The following is a 19540-nucleotide window of genomic DNA, read 5'->3' as shown; positions in this document are numbered from 1 at the left end:
AGCTCAGTTCCTGCTCCAGGGCTCTTCCAGCCTCCCCCCCTGCACGTGAGCACAATGTATATCGGCTCGGCGTGAAAACCGAGCCGATATACGCTCTTGTGAACGCACCCTTAACTGCACTTATACAGCGATTGTGACCGACTGAACGAATTCTTGTTTGTATGAGACAATGATGAATTGTTCGCTCGTTCAAGCGAGAAATCGGCAGGTCTAAACTTGATCTCTATTAGAGATGAGCGAACGTACTCGGATAGGCACTACTCGTCCGAGTAATGTGCCTTATCCGAGTACCTCTCTGCTCGTGCTCAAAGATTCGGGACGCGCTGCGGAGCGGGGAGCTGCAGGGGAGAGCGGGGAGGAACGGAGGGGAGATCTTTCTCTCCTTCTCTCCCGGCCGCTCTGCCCCGCTCCCCGCTCCGACTCACCTGTCAGCAGCGGAGCGCCCCGAATCTTTGAGCACGAGTACAGCGGTACTCGGATAAGGCACATTACTCGGACGAGTAGTGCCTATCCGAGTACGTTCGCTCATCTCTAATCTCTATCAATTAAATTCGGAAGAACCTCTGATAGTCGGGCAGCTAAGACTTTGGCCTCATGTCCCCGGCATGCGCAGATTTTTCATGCAGATTTCAGCAGCGGATGCGATTAATCATATAGCTTTATATCTGCATGTAATAAGGAGGTAGGACAGCAGAGTGACGGTTGATCTGGGGACTTACCAGGGTCGGGTAGGGTAATAATAAGGGCTTTCAACATTTCATATGGGACTCCACCTGCGTGGGATATCTCGTTAAATACCCTAAAATGAGTTTATGGGACTTAAAATATTTTCCCCCAGATCTATTAGTCCGTCTCTTCTCATATCCTGTTCGGATGTCACATTACTGCCCCAATAGTGGTTGTGATGTTGGGTTTATTCTAGGAGATTGGACCTTTTGATTAGTTAGTGTAATCGGAGTATCACTGTTTGCTTTATCCTTTAGATGCTGCTGCATGCCTATTCCCGCTGGGTAGTTTTAGTGTTTTTAAATGGTTTTATTGTACATGTTTTGTGTTTTTGTGCCTTCGGAATATTGTAATAAACTCATTGCTTTTCATGTTATCTGGCTGTGCGCTACTTTTACGTATGGATCGGCTTTCCTTGTAACTTGTTCCCTATTTACCGTTGTTATGCTTGTGATTAAATACGTTCTTACTTTCTGTTGTCTGAATCTTGGTGCGTCTTATAGCCACACAAATGTGTAAGAGCTGTTTCCCATGAGCGTATATCAGCCAGCCGCTTTCACGGCCGGCTGATACACGCTGTGTTCTGATGCATTGGATTCCAATGCATCAGATTACATGGCCATATTCCTGAGACGTAAAAGCGCCCGGCCAACCAATATAGCGCCAGACGTTTTTATGTCGGGCCCAAAAGATAGTCCTGGAACTATCTTTTGGGCCAGAATATGTTGGCCGCTGCATGGCTCCTATGGGAGTCTATGGCAGCGGCTGTAGTTGGGAGGGAGTTTGGCAGCTAAGCTGCCGCCCCCTGTCTATAGCCATCAGTGGGAAGAGATGGGATGGCGCTTAGCTGCGCCCCACCCCGCCCCTCCCATTGCAAAGAACGAGGAGGAAAGCAGAGGTGAGCCTGCAATAGGGAGGGGAAAGGGGCGACGGCATCGTGACCTTGGCGCATTTATGCCGGGGGCCCATGCCGTGTGAATGGGCGCACAAACGTTAGATTTATGCGCCCGTTCACGAGCTTCTATGCCCCAGGTGATGGCGTATATCGGCCGGCCGTGAAAGGTGTTCTATAGGTGTTCTTGGCAGCAGGTGGTATCCATTGTTGGTTGGTGGCAGGCAGCAGGTAGTAACAGTTGTTTTTGACAGCAGGTGGTATCTATTCTTGGTTGGCTGCAGGTGGTATTAGGTGTTCTTGGCAGCAGGTGGTATCTATTGTTGGTTGGTACCTGCAGGTGGTATTAGGTGTTCTTGGCAGTAGGTGGTATCCATTGTTGGTTGCTGGCTACAGGTGGTATTAGGTGTTCTTGGCAGCAGATGGTATTGTTGGTTGGTGGCAGCAGTTGGTATAAGATGTTCTTGGCAGCAGGGGGTATCTATTGTTGATTTGTGGCTGCAGATGGTATTAGGTGTTCTTGGCAGCAGGTGGTATCTATTGTTGGTTGGTGGCTGCAGCTGGTATTAGGTGTTCTTGGCAGCAGATGGTATTAGGTGTTCTTGGCAGCAGGTGGTATCTATTGTTGGTTGGTGGCAGCAGGTGGTATTAGGTGTTCTCGGCAGCAGATGGCATTGTTGGTTGGTGGCAGCAGATGGTATTAGGTGTTCTTGGCAGCATGGGGTATCTATTGTTCGTTGGTGGCAGCAGGTGGTATTAGGTGTTCTTGGCAGCAGGTGGTATCTATTGCTGGTTGGTTGCAGCAGATGGTATTAGGTGTTCTTGGCAGCAGATGGCATTGTTGGTTGGTGGCAACAGATGGTATTAGGTGTTCTTGGCAGCAGGTGGTATCTTTTGTTGGTTGGTGGCTGCAGCTGGTATTAGGTGTTCTTGGCAGCAGGTGGTATCTATTGTTGGTTGGTGGCTGCAGCTGGTATTAGGTGTTCTTGGCAGCAGGTGGTATCTATTGTTAGTTGGTGGCTGCAGCTGGTATTAGGTGTTCTTGGCAGCAGGTGGTATCTATTGTAGGTTGGTGGCAGCAGGCGGTATTAGGTGTTCTTGGCAGCAGGTGGTATCTATTGTTGGTTAGTGGCTGCAGGTGGTATTAGGTGTTCTTGGCAGCAGGTGGTATCTATTGTTGGTTAGTGGCTGCAGGTGGTATTAGGTGTTCTTAGCAGCAGGCGGTATTTATTGCTGTTTGGTCGCAACAGGTGGTATTAGGTGTTCTTGGCAGCAGGTGGTATCTATTGTTGATTGGTGGCTGCAGCTGGTATTAGGTGTTCTTGGCAGCAGGTGGTATCTATTGTTGGTTGGTGACAGCAGCTGGTATTAGGTATTCTTGGCAGCAGGTGGTATCTATTGTTGGTTGGTGGCAGCAGGTGGTATTAAGTGTTCTTGGCAGCAGGTGGTATCTATTGTTGGTTGGTGACAGCAGCTGGTATTAGGTATTCTTGGCAGCAGGTGGTATCTATTGTTGGTTGGTGGCAGCAGGTGGTATTAAGTGTTCTTGGCAGCAGGTGGTATCTACTGTTGGTTGGTGGCAGCAGGTGGTATTAAGTGTTCTTGGCAGCAGGTGGTATCCATTGTTGGTTGGTGGCATTAGGGCTCATGTTCATAGGCACATTTGTATTTTGGAATCCGCACTGGTCAACCGCGTGGGAGATCCGCAAGTCAAAGTTCCCATAGGGAAGCATTGGCATCCGCAATCTAATTTAAGCTTGCAGATTTGATTTGCGCATCTCCTGCTGCGGGAAACAAATCGCAGCATTCTCCATCTCAGTCCGGATCCCGTGCAGGTGGGCTCAGTAGAAGTCAATGGGTGCGGGTGCTTCACATTGCACCCGCAATTCAATTTGCGGATGCACTACGGATTTGACTACGGAATCTCTGTTCATTTTACACTCTGACAGCCAGAGCGGCTGGTCATGCTAGGTTAGCTCCATCCTGAGGAAACAACCGTCTCCAAGGATGTGGAAACGCGTTGATGGGGATGGGGGGATAGGTTCCATGGGCCGATTCCCTCCTTGAAAAACTAATCTATAGAGTGGTTGTGTGTTCATCATAACGCAACCCATCTACATATTTATAAACTGAAAACAGGGTCATCATCATTATCCTAGCTGGCAGCTGTTAGTTTATCATAACAGACTGCACTTATAGAAACAGAGACTATCGCCCTAAGGGGTATTGATGGAGGTGATAGCCTACAATATATTCTAGGCTACCACCAAGCCATCTATGTATACTAAATACTAGCTCATTAAATCCTAAGGGATGAGCAGCTTATAAAGGAAGAGTACGCTGCTTCATTAAATGCAGCCACTATCTTTCTTCACCTCACATATCTTCTCTCTACACTAATTATTATATAAGTGGGAGCGACAATTCCTTTGAATTGCCTACTTATAAGTAAGGCCGCCTGCACACGAGCGGAAATCCCGCCGCGGGATTTCCACCGCTGAAAGTCTGCATAGGAGTGCATTACAATACGCACTCCTATGCAGACGGCCGCGGTTTGGCCGCGCGAAATCTCGCACGGCAAACAAACCGCAGCATGTTCTAATTTTCTGCGGGGCACGCACTCACCGGCCGCCGGCTCCGGTCTGCGCATGCGCCGGCTGCGCGGCAGCCGGCACATCAAAGAGCCGGGGCCGCCACGCGCGGGTAAGTACGTGCTCGTCCCTGCAGGCTCTGGGGTCAGATCGCGCGGCGAGATTTCTCGCTGCCGGATCCGACCCGCTCGTCTGCAGGCGGCCTAAGAGAGATTGAATTTTGTAAAAGACATTACCATTTGGAACAATCCATCATGGTCTTTGATAACCAATAACGGTTGCATGTGGCTGTATTCATTTCCTGTATATAATCATATAAATCACGGGAAATGAATAGCTCAGGGAACGGGTCATACAATAATAAGGAAGTGCCACAGAATAACAAGCATAAATAAGCTTGATATATCAAGGTTTGTGGAAATACACTTCAGACATAGCACCCAATGGCGATTTATTGAGGTGACATCTGCTAAAAATTAGTCACCCAAACACTGTTCTAGTAGGAACTCATACTACCTGAGCAATCTTTGATGAACAATTGTTCCAAATAAGGTGACAATAGAAATAAATGCATTTGTCAGATACAATAATAAAGACAATGGACTATTGATCCAAAATAATAAACATCATTGTACCGTGACCAATATAAGAACAGGAACAACTGCAGATGCTAGATCCATCTTGTGATAAAGAATTAGAGGTGTTGAAATGGATAGTGATACTGATGAGTAACATTGGATATAGAACCATCAATAATAATCTTAAGTCACTGACAATAAATATTCTACCACTCTTGGATAAATACTGGTGGTGTCAGTCACTGACAATAGATATTTAGTCATCCCGGATTGAAAAATATTGGAAAATATAAAAATGATGGATGGATAAGAATCCTAACAGTATAGAATAAAAGTCTGACTATATTGTTTACTGCGATTGAGCAACATCCACCGATTTGAGCTTGGTTGATTTTAATTGTTGTGTGTCCTCTGACACATATGGGAAAATAAAAGTACGTCTTCTTATGGTTTATAATTAATAAAAGTTAAGTTTTATGATTTGTGGTCCTTTCGGTGATAAGACACTACGGATTTGAAGTTGGAGATTAGCCGGGGGTGGGGAAATGGCTTGGTTTCAGGAAGTAAAGAGCTGTGGCAGCCATTTTCTCAAGATGAGCAGACAATTTGACGTGGGGAAATTGGTTGTCCTGATGCAGGATAAGGGTGACTGCCCGCGTTTTTTTTCTACAGGGGTCTATGGGACTTGTAATGTTAAATTCGCGATCGCGCAAAATCGCAATTTACTGCTAAATCGTGATTTTTCGCGACCGCGATTTTAACATTAGAAGAAAAAAAAAACGCTGTGAATTTCGCAGTAGAAAAAAAAATTGCAGTGGGTAGTCCCCCTTATCCTGCTATTTGGGACACCAATAGTGAAGTGTATCAAAATAAGGATAAGAAAGAAAGGTCGTGGGAGGAAGTGGCTGAAAAGATTTACGAGCAGTGGACTACAGCCGTGGTAACTCGCAAAAAGAATTGCACAAGTACTGACTTCTACTTAGCAGCCATCACTTGCATACCCGCCAACACCTACAGAAATGATGCAGACACATGCACATATGCACACATGCATGCAGATAATTACACGCAAACTTACATGCAAAGAGATCCATGCATGCATATCTGCAGGCAGACATGCATGCACATGCAGACATACATGCAAGCAGACACTTGCACACAAGCTGACATGCAGACACATGCACACAGAATGCTTATGTTTGCTTCTTTGATCTATTGCAGTGGAAGAATTAAAGGTAAAGTGGAGGAGCGCAGGATCAATTCCGAGAAGAATACACAGCGGTCCCGAGGAGCAGAGCTGGAGGAAGAACAAAACGACCATATATCTACCTGCAGCAATGAATGTACCCGGCACCAAGCATGGGCATGAGAGAGTAAGTACACAGCAGCTGAAGAAATGTACGAATGCCGTACTTACCCCAAATAACACCCTCATGTTTAGCCCAAAAGTGGAACTGGGTCCTATTTTTTGGGGAATGTCTTATCATACATAGGAATGCCTCTAGTTCAGTGGTGGCGAACCTATGGCACACGTGCCAGAGGCGGCACGCAGAGCCCTCCCTACTGGCACACGCCGCCATCGGCCGCTCACCACTTGTGAATACCAGCAGGGGCCGTGGCTCCCCTGCTGGCATTCACTCACAGCGCTGCTAGCCGCGCTGATCCCGTCACTGTGACTTCAATGTGCAGCCAGGATCCTCCTCCGCCCTCCCCCGACGTCCCCTACTACTTGGTTCCGCGAGAGCAGGGGGAGGAGGCGTCCGGCAACCCACTGACCTCGCAGTGTGTGCCGGGAGCATATTAACTTTTTCTTCCCCACTTTTGCCCCAATCAGCAATTCCCAGCAACCTGATTGGTTGTTTGTCTTGGCTGATACACCAAACAGCCAATCAGGTTGCTGGGAATTGCCTATTGTGGCAGAAGTGGGGAAGAAAAAGTTAATATGCGTGTCGGGACCATCGCCAACCAGAAGAGAAGCTGAGCTTCCAGGAGGAGGAGGAAGGGGTAAGTATGTGGGTCTTGGGAGGGGCGCTGTGGGGTGTCACTACTAGACTGGAGGCCGCTGTGGGGTGTCACTATTGCACTGGGGGCCGCTGTGTGTGTCACTGTTATACTGGGGGCATCACTATTATACTGAGGGGGTGTCACTATTATCCCTAGGGCCGCTGGTGGGGTCACTTTTATCGCTAGGGGAGTCACTATTACCGCTGGGGCCGCTGTGGGGGTCACTATTATTGTTGTGGGGTGGGAGTCACTATTACCACTGGGGCCGCTGGGGGGGGGGGTCACTATTATCGCTCGGGTATGTTTACATGTGGTGGAAAAGGACAGGGCCACTTCAAAATACGATGCAGATTTTGACTGCTTTTTGGATGCGGAAATGCTGCCGAATTTTCCACAGAAATTCCCGCTGAGGACATTCTGCAGTATTTCCGCATCCAAAAAGCAGTCAAAGTCTGCACCCTGTCTATTTTGAAGCGGCCCTGTCCTTTTTAGAATGATGGGGGTAAAATCATACATGGTGATAAGCCCCACCCCTGACATGTTGGCACTTTGTGATAAAAAAAAGTGGGTTTTGGGTTGCAGTTTGGGCACTCGGTCTCTAAAAGGTTCCCCATCACTGGTATAGTTGGTCAAACCTGGAAGCAATAAGGTGGTATCTATTGTTGGTTGGTGGCTGCAGGTGGTATTAAGTGTTCTTGGCAGCAGATGGTATTGTTGGTTGGTGGCAGCAGATGGTATTAGGTGTTCTTGGCAGCAGGTGGTATCTATTGTTGGTTGGTGGCTGCAGGTGGTATTAGGTGTTCATGGCAGCAGATAGTATCTATTGTTGGTTGGTCGCTGCAGCTGGTATTAGGTGTTCTTGGCAGCAGGTGGTATCTATTGTTGGTTGGTGGCTGCAGCTGGTATTAGGTGTTCTTGGCAGCAGATGGTATTGTTGGTTGGTGGCTGCAGGTGGTATTAGGTGTTCTTGGCAGCAGATGGTATCTATTGTTGGTTGGTGGCTGCAGCTGGTATTAGGTGTTCTTGGCAGCAGATGGTATTTATTGTTGGTTGGTGGCTGCAGGTGGTATTAGGTGTTCTTGGCAGCAGATGGTATCTATTGTTGGTTGGTGGCTGCAGCTGGTATTAGGTGTTCTTGGCAGCAGATGGTATTTATTGTTGGTTGGTGGCTGCAGGTGGTATTAGGTGTTCTTGGCAGCAGATGGTATCTATTGTTGGTTGGTGGCTGCAGCTGGTATTTGGTGTTCCTGGCAGCAGATGGTATCTATTGTTGGTTGGTGAGTGCAGGTGCTATTAGGTGTTCTTGGCAGCAGGTGGTATCTATTGTTGGTTGGTGACAGCAGATGGTATTAGGTGTTTTGGGCAGCAGGTGGTATCTATTGTTGGTTGGTTGCAGCAGATGGTATTTGGGTTTTTTGGGCAGCAGGTGGTATACATTGTTGGTTGGTTGCAGCAGATGGTATTAGGTGTTTTTGGCAGCAGGTGGTATTCATTGTTGGTTGGTGGCTGCAGCTTCTATTATGTGTTCCTGGCAGCAGGTGGTATCTATTGTTGGTTGGTGGCTGCAGCTTCTATTATGTGTTCCTGGCAGCAGGTGGTATCTATTGTTGGTTGGTCGCAGCAGATGGTATTAGGTGTTCTTGGCTGCAGGTGGTATTCATTGTTGGATGGTGGCAGCAGATGGTATTAGGTGTTCTTGGCAGCAGGTGGTATCCTTTATTGGTTGGTGGCTGCAGGGAGTATTAAGGCTCATGTCCATGGGCGGATTTGTATTCGGAATCCGCACTGGTCACCAGCGCAGGAGATCCGCAAGTCAAAGTTCCCATAGGCAAGCATTGGCATCCGCAACCTAATTTAAGCTTGCAGATTTGATATGTAAATCTCCCGCAGCGGCAAGCAATTTTTCTCCATTACAGTCCGGATCCTGTGCGAGTGGGCTCAATAGAAGTCAATGGGTGTGGATGATCCGCAGTGCAATTGCAATTCAATTGCGCATGAACTGTGGATTTGAAGGCAGAGATTATCCAGGGGGGTAGAGAAAAGGCTGGTTTTCAGAAAGTAAAGACCTGTGGTTGCCATTTTCTCAAGATGACAATTTGACACGGGGAAATTGGTTGTCCTGATGCATCAAAATAAGGATAGGAAAGAAAGGTCGTGGGAGGAACTGGCTAAAAAGATTTACGAGGAATGGACTACAGCCGTGGTAACTCACAAAAAGAGGATTTTTTACTCACCGTAAAATCTCTTTCTCGTCTCGTCATTGGGGGACACAGCAAAGACCGTGGGATATAGCTTCTGCCACTAGGAGGCGACACTAAGCACAAAAAGTTAGCCCCGCCCTCTGGCTATATCCCTCCTGCCGACAGCAGGCTAATTAGTTTGTCATGCCAGCAGTTGGAATAGCCATGCAGGAACAGAGAGACAACAATAGTTAGTCATATGACACATCAACAAAAAATTTAACTGTAATGAAAACCACGCAGCACCATGTGCGACTTACAGAATCCGGAGTCCGACCAGGACCACCACTGTGTCATATAAAGAAAGAGGGGTGGGTGCTGTGTCCCCCAATGACGAGACGAGAAAGAGATTTTACGGTGAGTAAAAAATCCTCTTTTCTCGCTCGTGTCATTGGGGTACACAGCAAAGACCGTGGGACGTCCCACAGCCGTCCCCAAGGGTGGGTACAAATAAATCATAACCGCATGCGGTCAGTTTACAGCCGTCTGTAAAACCTTTCGACCCAGCGAAGCGTCGGCTGACGCAAACGTATGTAACTGATAAAACTTAGAAAAGGTGTGCAGGGATGCCCAGGTAGCTGCCTTACACACCTGTGATACTGAGGCACCGTGACTTACCGCCCATGACGCCCCCACTGCTCTGGCGGAATGTGCCGTCACCTGGAATGGCGGTGCCTCACCCTTGGCCCGGTAGGCTTCCACCACTGCTGAACGGATCCAGCGAGCAATAGTCACCTTTGATGCCGCGAGGCCCCGTCTCGGACCATCCGGTATCACGAACAGGGAATCTGAGCGCCTTTGGACGCTGTCTGGTCCAAATATGTCCTTAGAGCGCGGACTAGGTCTAAGGTGTGCAGAGCCCGTTCCCTAGGGTGAACCGCCTTTGGACAAAATGATGGCAGTACAATGTCCTCATTAATGTGAAAGGTAGACACCACCTTTGGGAGAAAAGATTGCACCGGTCGCAACACCACCTTATCCTGGTGAAAAACCGTAAAGGGTGGTTTTGCCGATAGTGCCGCAATCTCCGAAACCCTACGAAGGGAGGTAACTGCCACAAGGAAAGCGACCTTCCAAGATAGCAAGCGCCACGGTACCTCCGCTAATGGTTCAAACGGATGGGCCTGCAAGGCATCCAGAACCAGGTTAAGGTCCCAAGGTGGCACCGGAGACCGGAAAGGGGGTGCCGTATGAGCAACTCCCTGAAAAAAGGTGCGCACTGCCGACCTTGAAGCCAAAGGTCGCTGAAACAAAACTGACAAAGCCGAAACCTGTCCCTTAAGGGAGCTGAGGCTCAGGCCCAAGCCCAACCCGTCTTGGAGAAACGACAGGAGACGGGCCAACGAAAAATGCATCGGGTGCGCCCCTTTCTGCTCGCACCAGCGAAAGAATGTTCTCCACACCCGGTGATATACCTTCAATGACGACGGCTTCCTAGCCCTAATCATAGTCTGGATAACTGGGTCTGAGAAGCCCCTTGCTCTCAGTACCGCGGTCTCAACTGCCACGCCGTCAAACGCAGTGTAGCTAAATTCTGGTGGTAGAGGCGACCCTGAGAGAGAAGATCCTTTCGCAGGGGTAATCGCCAGGGCGCGTCTGCTACCATGTCCATGAGCTCCGCGTACCACGTTCTTCGCGGCCAATCTGTGGCTATGAGAATCACAGGTAGCCCTTCCTTCCTGATTCTCCTGAGCAACCGTGGAATGAGAGGAATTGGTGGGAAGACATAGGGGTAATGAAACCCCGTCCATGGAGCCGTTAGCGCATCTGCTGCTAGAGCTCTGGGGTCCCTTGACCTGGCCAGATAGGCTGGAAGCTTCTGATTGAAGCGAGACGCCATCAGGTCCACGTCTGGCTGACCCCATCTTAGGCATACTTCCTGAAATACCTCGGGATGTAGCCCCCATTCTCCTGGGTCGACCTCCTTCCTGCTGAGGAAGTCGGCCGCCCAATTTTCGACCCCGGGAATGAAGACTGCCGATATCGCTGGAAGATGTTTCTCGGCCCATGACAGAATTCCCTCTACTTCCTTCATGGCTCCCCTGCTGCGGGTCCCGCCTTGATGGTTTATGTAAGCCACCGCGGTCGCATTGTCTGACTGGATTCGCACTGGAGTTCCCTCCAGCCGGTGCACGAAATGCTGCAAGGCCCGGAGTATTGCTCGCAGCTCCAGGACGTTTATCTGGAGACAGGACTCCTGCGTGGACCAGGTTCCCTGTGCTACCAGATCCCCCAGCGTGCACCCCCAGCCTGTCATGCTGGCATCTGTAGCCAGCACCTGCCACTGCAGGGGCAGGAACGACCTGCCCTGCTGGATACGTGGCGAGTCCAACCACCACTGGAGCGACTGCTGAACACCTGGCGGAATCCTTATCTTCCGCTCGAGGGATCGTGCTAACCTGTCCCACCTTGACAGTATCGCCCACTGCAGGGGGCGGGAGTGGAACTGGGAAAATGGAATCGCCTCGAAAGACGATACCATCAGTCCCAAAACCCTCATCGCATGGCGGATCGCCACCGGTCGCTGCGATAGAAGGGACCGCACCTGCCTCTGAAGCAGCTGACATTTTGCTTCCGGGAGAATCACTCGACCTCGTGCCGTGTCGAAGCACATCCCCAGGTACTGCATGCGTTGAGCTGGCACAAGAGACGATTTCTTGAAATTGATCAGCCAACCGAACCTGGTAAGCGTGTCCAGGGCAATCTGCAGGCTCTCCAGGTTGTCCCGCTGGGTCGGGGCTTTCACCAGAATGTCGTCTAGATACGGCATGGCAACAACCCCCCTGGAATGCAAGATTGCCATCACTGCCGCTAAGACTCTTGTAAACACCCTGGGAGCTGTCGCCAGCCCGAATGGCAATGCCGCAAATTGGAAGTGCTCTTCCTGTACTGCGAACCGGAGGAAGCGCTGGTGCGCCTGACAAATGGGGATATGTAAATATGCATCCTGGATGTCTATCGAAGACAGGAATTCCCCTGCCTCCAAGGATGCGATGACCGCTCGTACCGACTCCATGCGGAAATGACGGACCGCTACGAACCTGTTCAGCTTCTTTAGGTCCAGAACCGGACGGACGGAGCCGTCCTTTTTGGGGACCACAAAAAGATTTGAGTAGAACCCCGTGAAGTATTGTTTGGGGGGCACTCGCACCACCACCCCCTGTAAATAAAGAGAGCGGACCGCTCCGAGAAAAGCTGCTGCCTTCCCTGGGTCCCCCGGGGTTCTGGACCGAAAGAAGCGATCGTGCGGTTGTGAAAGGAACTCTATCGCATAGCCCTTGGACACGACCTCCTGTACCCAAGTGTCTGAGATCTGAGATGACCAGACCTGGCTGAATTGGAGAAGCCGTCCCCCCACCTTGTCCGAAACAGGTGGGGGCAGTCCCTCATGCGGAGGGCTTGCTTTTGGTACCCTTTGCGGGCTGGGGCCCCCGCCAAGAGGACTTTGGTTTAAAGGAAGGAACCTTCCTTTGTTCCCGCTCCTGTGGACCCATCCTCTCCACCCTACGAGGACTCGTCCGGCGATAGGAACGAAAACGTCTGTGCTGCGGAGATGACCGCTTTGGACGGTTCTGCGGCAAAAGCGAGCTCTTTCCCCCCGTAGCCTCTGAGATTAGCTCGTCTAGCTTGGCGCCGAACAGACGAGATCCTACAAAGGGCATACTGATCAACGACCCCTTGGAGGAAGCGTCCGCATCCCACGATTTTAACCATAGGGTCCGGCGAGTCGCCACCGATGCCGCGGAGGCTCGGGCCGCCAGCCTGGCTGTATCCATAGAGGCCTCACAGAGAAACATGCCTGCTTGTTCAATCTGGTGTGTAATGCCCACCAGATCCTCGGACGCTGCCCCTTCGAGGATTCCTTCTCGTAACCGCTTTGCCCAGTCAGTAACAGCCTTACTGACCCAGGACGAGGCAAACACAGGCCTAAGAGCTGACCCTGCCGCCTCAAAAACGGTCTTTGCTAAGGCCTCGACTCCTCGATCCTTGGGATCCCTGAGGGAGGAGGACTGTGCCGTGGGTAGCACCGTGTGCTTAGCCAGGCGCGAAATGGGTGGATCCACTAGTGGTGGGACCGACCACTTCTCCACTAAATCCTGCGGGAAGGGGTATTTCCCGTCCAAGTAACCTATCTTGGAAAAACGCTTATTCGGTGCCTTCCACTCCTTAGATAGGACCTTGTCAAAGTCCTCATGAGGAGGAAAGGTTTTTGGAGAGCGTCTAGGCTGCCTGAAAGAAAACGATATTCCAGATGCCTGTGGTTCCTGTTCAGTGAGCTGAAAAGTGTCACGCACTGCAACCACTAAGCTCTCCACCATCGCAGAAAATTTTGGGACCTGATCCTCCTCCACAACAGAGTCTGAGGAAGATTCAGACCATTCCTCGTCCGAAACATCCTCTTCTGCCGACGAGCGCCGTGACCTAGTGCCAGAAGAGCGCAAAAGCGACGAGGAGGATGGTGATCGGGAGGGCCGCCGTGAGTCCGAAGGCCTGACCCGTTTACGTCTACGGCCACCCTCCTCATGTGAACCGGTGGCGTCCTGCGCTAACCTTTCCAAAATTGCGCCAGATGCCCGAGTGAGGTCAGACACCGCCATTGACAAGGAGCGGGCCCATTCCGGCTCGGCCACAGCTGGGGGCTGAACTGCGGGGGGGATGCCCTGCCCAGCCGCCTGTTTCGCAGGGGAACAATCTCTACAAAAGGGCTCAGCCTGTCCGCATGCGAACTTTAGGTTACAGCGTGAGCAAGCAAAGTGCGTTACTCTTGCTGTCCCTGGTCCAGCTTCCAGGCCTCTGGGGTCAGACATGGTGCTGGGGTTTCACCGTGCAAAGAAAACTGCGAGCTATCCTCTGCTATGCCAACCGCCGGCAGGAGGGATACGCAGTGAAAGAGGGGAGCTAGCCGCCAGGCAGAGCTTACCCAGGTCCTTGCCGAGGTCCGAAGAGGTCCGGGGAGCCGCTGGGTTGGGAGACTGCAGGTGCTGAAGGGCTTTCTTTTCCTGAAGCTTGAGCTGTGCAGCGTATAAGCTGAGCAGAAAAGGCAGCAAGGAGTGGAGCAGCAGGGAGGTTTTTAAGTCCTGGCGCGCTGTCCCCAATAGGCTGCTTCTCTGATGTCATCCCCCTTCACCTGTGCTAAGGGAGGAATGGGGAGGGGCAGGGCGGCGTGCATTGCCGATAAGGCCACGCCCCCTACATGGAGTCAATGAAGGCAGCATTCTGCCGCACCCACGCCACGAGGCCACGCCCCCAGCGTGACACGGGCGTGGCCACGCCCCCACGGAGGGATCACCGTGAAGCCACGCCCCCACACGTCATGTGGGCGTGGCCACGCCCCCTCCGCTCCCGGCATTGCCTCGCCCGGGGCTGCACTGCAGCCCCTCCACTGAGCCCCTACATCGCAGGAACTCCTGCCGGGAGCCCATGCAGGGAGCCGGAAGACCAGGGCATCCTGAAGTTGTTGCTGCCGCCGCCTGAGGTGCCATGCCTACGAGGCCACGCCCCCCCGCCGGCTTGTGCCTGAAACCAGTGCCCTGAATATCCGCAGCCATACATAGCGGATACAACCCCCGCGAAAAGGAGCCTGTCCGCCTACGCCTATGCCTGCGCCTCGCTGCAGCCCACAAGGTACGCATGCAAAAGCGACATACTGGGAGAGCCAGGGAAGGGAGAGGGGAGGGGAGGGGGGGTCGCCAGCACATACTTACCTCCTGCGTTCTTGCTGGAAGATAAGGCGGCTCCCCAGTTCCAGCAGCCTACCCCTGTAACATCGCCTGCCCATGGGAAGGGGATGCAGACCTCTGCACCAAACATAGGGGGGCTCACGCTGGCGGGCCACATGCGGATATATACGACCCGGATGTGCCACCTTTCCTTCTGAGGCGGGCCGGGCAAGAAGCAACCTGGACAAACCCGAGGTTGTTCGCCCTCCTCTCCGTTCGGGTTTGATGGGGAGCGTCCTGCCTCTCCGTCTAACCCTGGCCCTTAAAGCAGCCCTAACGGGCACAACCGTCCTCCTACGAGACACTAAGCTAAAAACTAATTAGCCTGCTGTCGGCAGGAGGGATATAGCCAGAGGGCGGGGCTAACTTTTTGTGCTTAGTGTCGCCTCCTAGTGGCAGAAGCTATATCCCACGGTCTTTGCTGTGTACCCCAATGACACGAGCGAGAAAAAGAATTGCGTAAGTACTGACTGCTACTTATCAGCCATCACTTGCATACATGCAAACACCTACACAAATGATGCAGACACATGAACATATGTACACATGCATGCAAACTGACATGCAAAGAGATCCATGCATGCGTATTTGACATACAGACATACATGCAAGCAGACACTTGCACACAAGCTGACATGCAGACACATGCACACAGAATGCTTATGTTTGCTTCTTTGATCTATTGCAGTGGAAGAATTAAAGGGAAAGTGGAGGAGCGCAGGATCAATTCCGAGAAGAATACACAGCGGTCCCGAGGAGCAGAGCTGTAGGAAGAACAAAACGACCATATATCTACCTGCAGCAATGAATGTACCCGGCACCAAGCATGGGCATGAGAGAGTAAGTACACAGCAGCTGAAGAAATGTACGAATGCCGTATTTACCCAAAATAAGACCCCCATGTTTAGCCCAAAAGTGGAACTGCGTCTTATTTTTTGGGAATGTCTTATCATGTTTTCCTAGCAGGCATGGTCCGGGTCCGTCCCACTGGTCTACGACGCAATCCCATCAGTCCTCGGTGGCCGACTAGAGATTGCTTCCTGGTAACAGTGTTTGTAAACTCCGTCTCCAGGAAGCGATGGCTCGGATTGGTTCTCGAGCATCGTGGCGCAGCTATTCAATGTAGCGGGAGGGACCTGGACCGCCCCTGCTAGGTAAAGTCTTGTTTTGTAGCATAGCTAGGGCATGCCTTCAGGGAAAGGCGGTAATAGTTGGGACTTGCTGACATGTAAGCCTGCTGTGTTTTTAAATCCTGTATCGCCGGAACAATTTTTTAAGAGAGACCGCACCGTGATCTCCCTCCATAACACGCGGGCACCAGCTGTATCTTACAGCCAACACCCAGCAGCAACAACTCCGATAAGCTGTGTGGCTCTTCGGAGCTGTTAACCCTTTAACCCCTTAGTGTCCAAGGTTTTTTCCATTTTAGCTTTTTCCTGCCCCCTTTTTAAAAAATCCTGTTTTATTCATCCATCGCGTCGCTGTAGGAGGGTTTGTTTTTTGTGGGACGCGGTGTATTTTTTAATGCTACTAATGCACTGAAACATTAGGAAAAATTCTACAGGAGAGAAATGGGGCAAAAAAAGATATTCCGCCCTCTTTCAGTGCGTCTTGTGCCTGCAGCGCACAAACTGCAACAAAAATGACATGAAAACTTCTGTTATGGGTCGGTACAACGAAACAAATTTTTTTCAAAGCTATTTATTTCCTTTAATTAATGCCTGCCGCCATCTTCAGAGCGCAATAGCTTCTTCATTTTACTGTCAGCATGGTTGTCTGAGGGCCCCGTAGTTTCCAGCGGGACCGTTTTAGAATATTTACTACTCTATCATTACTTTTTATTGCATTTTAACAAATTTACATTCTAACAGTCCGATACATAAAATAAACAGTATTTACGGCTCATGGCTAGAAACAAAGAGGAACAAGAACAATAGAAATGCCATCAAAACAAGACGCACCGAGAGATGGAGAAGTTTCTTCTTCTGTCTAATTCTCTCCAGAAAGTTTTCAAAAGTTTTGAGGGACGTTACATTGTAGCATTTGAACATACAAACATTTGAACATACAACTCGTCCCGCAGAAGCGAGTCCTCACTCAGCTGCCAATTAATAGATGAGTTTCAATTTTTAAAAAGGGGGAAGGAAAAAATGGGAAATAGAAAAAGCACAAATGCCTGGTGACGTGCCGGTTTGCAGTTGAGCTGTTTTTCATGCATTACGGTCCAGACGCGTTTACTAAAAAGTGCTTTCTCTTCACAGATCTAGTGATAATTTGCCGAGCCCGCAGCAAGAAGCAGGTGCTGCCTCAACAGCCTACAGTAGAGGAGCACGACAGTGTGCCATCCGTCAGCAGCCAACTGCTTCCAAGGAGAGTGGGAAGACCCCCAGCTGCGATGCCAGTAAATGCCCCAGTTGTAGCATCAGTACAGAGGCAGGAAGAGATGCAAAAACAGGTCATGGCACTTCTTGAGCACCAAAGGCCTCTGAATGATGCGGCCCAATTATTTAGTGGCCTTAATTCTAAGAACCATGCCCGAACACTGGCGGCTAACGAATCAAGGAGAAGTCTTTCACCTTTTAGAAATGTCTCGCCCCCCAAAGGTACCCTATGAGCTGCACTATAATATCAAGCAGTTCAGGCTGCACCATCAACAATGTGTGCATGCCAATATGCAGCCTCCACTTCCACCTCCCCCCACCCCTCCACCAGCAACACCCCCACCTCAGCAGTACCATAGCCATGAATATGGTGCATACCAACCCCGTCATCCTCATGGCAATATGCACACCCGCCAGCCGTACGGCATCTGTCTTCTACCAGGGGATCCCCTCATCACTGGAGCAAACTCCACAACAGTCAGCTGCACCCTCTATGCGATCCACAGCTTCTGGCAGTGACACAGATCCCCAGGACCAAAGTCTAGAGGCATCTTTGTTTAAAAAAAATTGAAGTTAAGTCTTTGTTGTGTATTTTTAAAAACAGAAAATAATAAAACTTTTTTTAATAAAAATATTGTGTTTTTGTTTCATTTTTGACGCCGCAGTGAAACAAGCAATTTTTTTGCGCACATAAGTAGATATGCAAAAAAATGGCTCTATTACAACCGATGTCCATTTACTACAAGCGCAAAAGAAAATGCACCTGTAAAAGATAGGACATTGTGCAAAAATCAGAGCGCCGCATCACACTGATGGAATCCCCTGCCACAGCTGCCATAGCAGGGCATTGCTTCATCTCCACGGGGCATCCCCTCATCACTGAACACTGTGACAGCACTAGTACAGTGTTCATTGATGAGGGGACTCCCCGCAGCGATAATTTTCTGGTGTGTGTGTGTGTGTGTGTGTGTGGAGGGGGAGGGGCTTGAAATATAAGCCCTATCCCAAAAATAATCCCTAGCTGCAGACCAAAAAATAAAGAAATACATCACCTTAGAAGTGCGGTCATCTCTAGCAGAACTTCTCCCAGGTCCTCTTCTTCAGCATCTCTTCTGGTCGTGGATTGAAAAATCGCACCTCCTGAAAGCACTGCCTCTGATTGGTGCATCTAAAGTGGTGTTTAGTTTTTTTTTCTGCAGCTATGAATTGTTTTCGGAGTAGGGCTTGTATTTCTAGCCCCCACCCCCACCAAAAATCATCAACACAGAGGATGCCTTTATCCAATTGCTTCCAATGGAGCAGCAGCAGTGCCAACCCCATTGAAAGCAATGGGATAGCATCGCGATCCTCTGCCACTGCTGTGGCAGGGGATTTCTTTATCTCTACGGGGATTTCCCTCATCACTCAACACTGTGACAGTGCTGTCACAGTATTCAGTGATGAGGGGATTCCCTGCAAGGATGAAATAATCCCCTGTCACAGCAGTGGCAGAGGATTGCGATCTTCTCCCTATGTTATCCCTAAGATAAACCAAATGAGGTATTAGTTTATAATACGGGCAAATGTAGCAAATATACATCACTTCTTTTTCAGGAGTGATTTTGCTAAATTCACCATATTATGTAAGCTCGCAAGCCCACGTCAAGGGTCCTCATTTTCTTGCGAGTCCCTAACTATCAAAAAAGCCAAAAACACTAGCTAAAAAAATAATTTGTGCAATGATCCCGGTACGTCAGATGGGGTCACAGAATCTCCAGCAACTTGTCAAAGTTTGCAATGGTCAACCTGCAGTAAGAAAAAAACTTCTTGTCGTGTCTGCGCAAGTCCTTCTACAGTCCTCCATAACGAACAACTTAAAACGCATATAAAAAACTACAAGAACTTCCGCTTCCTTTGGTCTTTTGACTTCATCCTCAACAGTGTATGTGTAGGGAAGTTTTTCTTCTTGTCTATTTTGTCCTGTAGAATAGACACGGCCTATAAGATTAGATGTTCATATAATGCACATTGATTTGACTCCACTGCAGCATTTACCGTTGGATTCGCTGCTGATTTCTGTGGGTTTGGATGATCTTCCACTCTCGATGTCATCTGTTGAGATGTCATCCATCTTCTTTTTCCTGTAAAGTTGGAAAATTAGAAGTCACTTTGTGAGTCCGTGCAGTAAAACAAGCCACAAGAAGTGTACAGTACACTAAAATATACCCTTTAACCCCTTAAGGACATGGAGCTTTTTTTGCATTTTCAGATTGTTCGCTCCACTCTAAAAAACTGGAGTGAAATAGAAAAGAAAATGCAATTCGGCCATATTTGGGGGGTCTTGTGTCTACGGTTTGCAATACTTACTTATACCTCTCATAAAGACACTCGCCCACCGCATATACGAGTACCAAGAAGTAGGGGGCAAC

General features: G+C 49.8%; 1 long non-coding RNA gene across 3 annotated transcripts; it reads left to right on the top strand.

The window, feature by feature from the left end:
* The first annotated feature begins 5874 nt into the window (after window positions 1-5874).
* On the top strand, window positions 5875-17712 carry LOC136600968 (uncharacterized). 3 transcript variants are annotated; one of them, XR_010789271.1, is made up of 3 exons: window positions 5875-6160; window positions 15440-15591; window positions 17013-17712. It is a non-coding gene; the product is annotated as an uncharacterized lncRNA (long non-coding RNA). The 3 variants fall into 3 exon arrangements; XR_010789272.1 differs by lacking the exon at window positions 5875-6160 and adding an exon at window positions 14359-14656; XR_010789273.1 differs by lacking the exon at window positions 5875-6160 and adding an exon at window positions 14728-15210.
* Window positions 17713-19540: the final 1828 nt, after the last annotated feature.

Source organism: Eleutherodactylus coqui, unplaced genomic scaffold (assembly GCF_035609145.1).
Source record: "Eleutherodactylus coqui strain aEleCoq1 unplaced genomic scaffold, aEleCoq1.hap1 HAP1_SCAFFOLD_36, whole genome shotgun sequence".
NCBI classification, from domain to species: domain Eukaryota; kingdom Metazoa; phylum Chordata; class Amphibia; order Anura; family Eleutherodactylidae; genus Eleutherodactylus; species Eleutherodactylus coqui.
The sequence above is the reverse complement of the archived record's forward strand: the minus strand, read 5'-3'. Positions and strand labels throughout refer to the sequence as shown.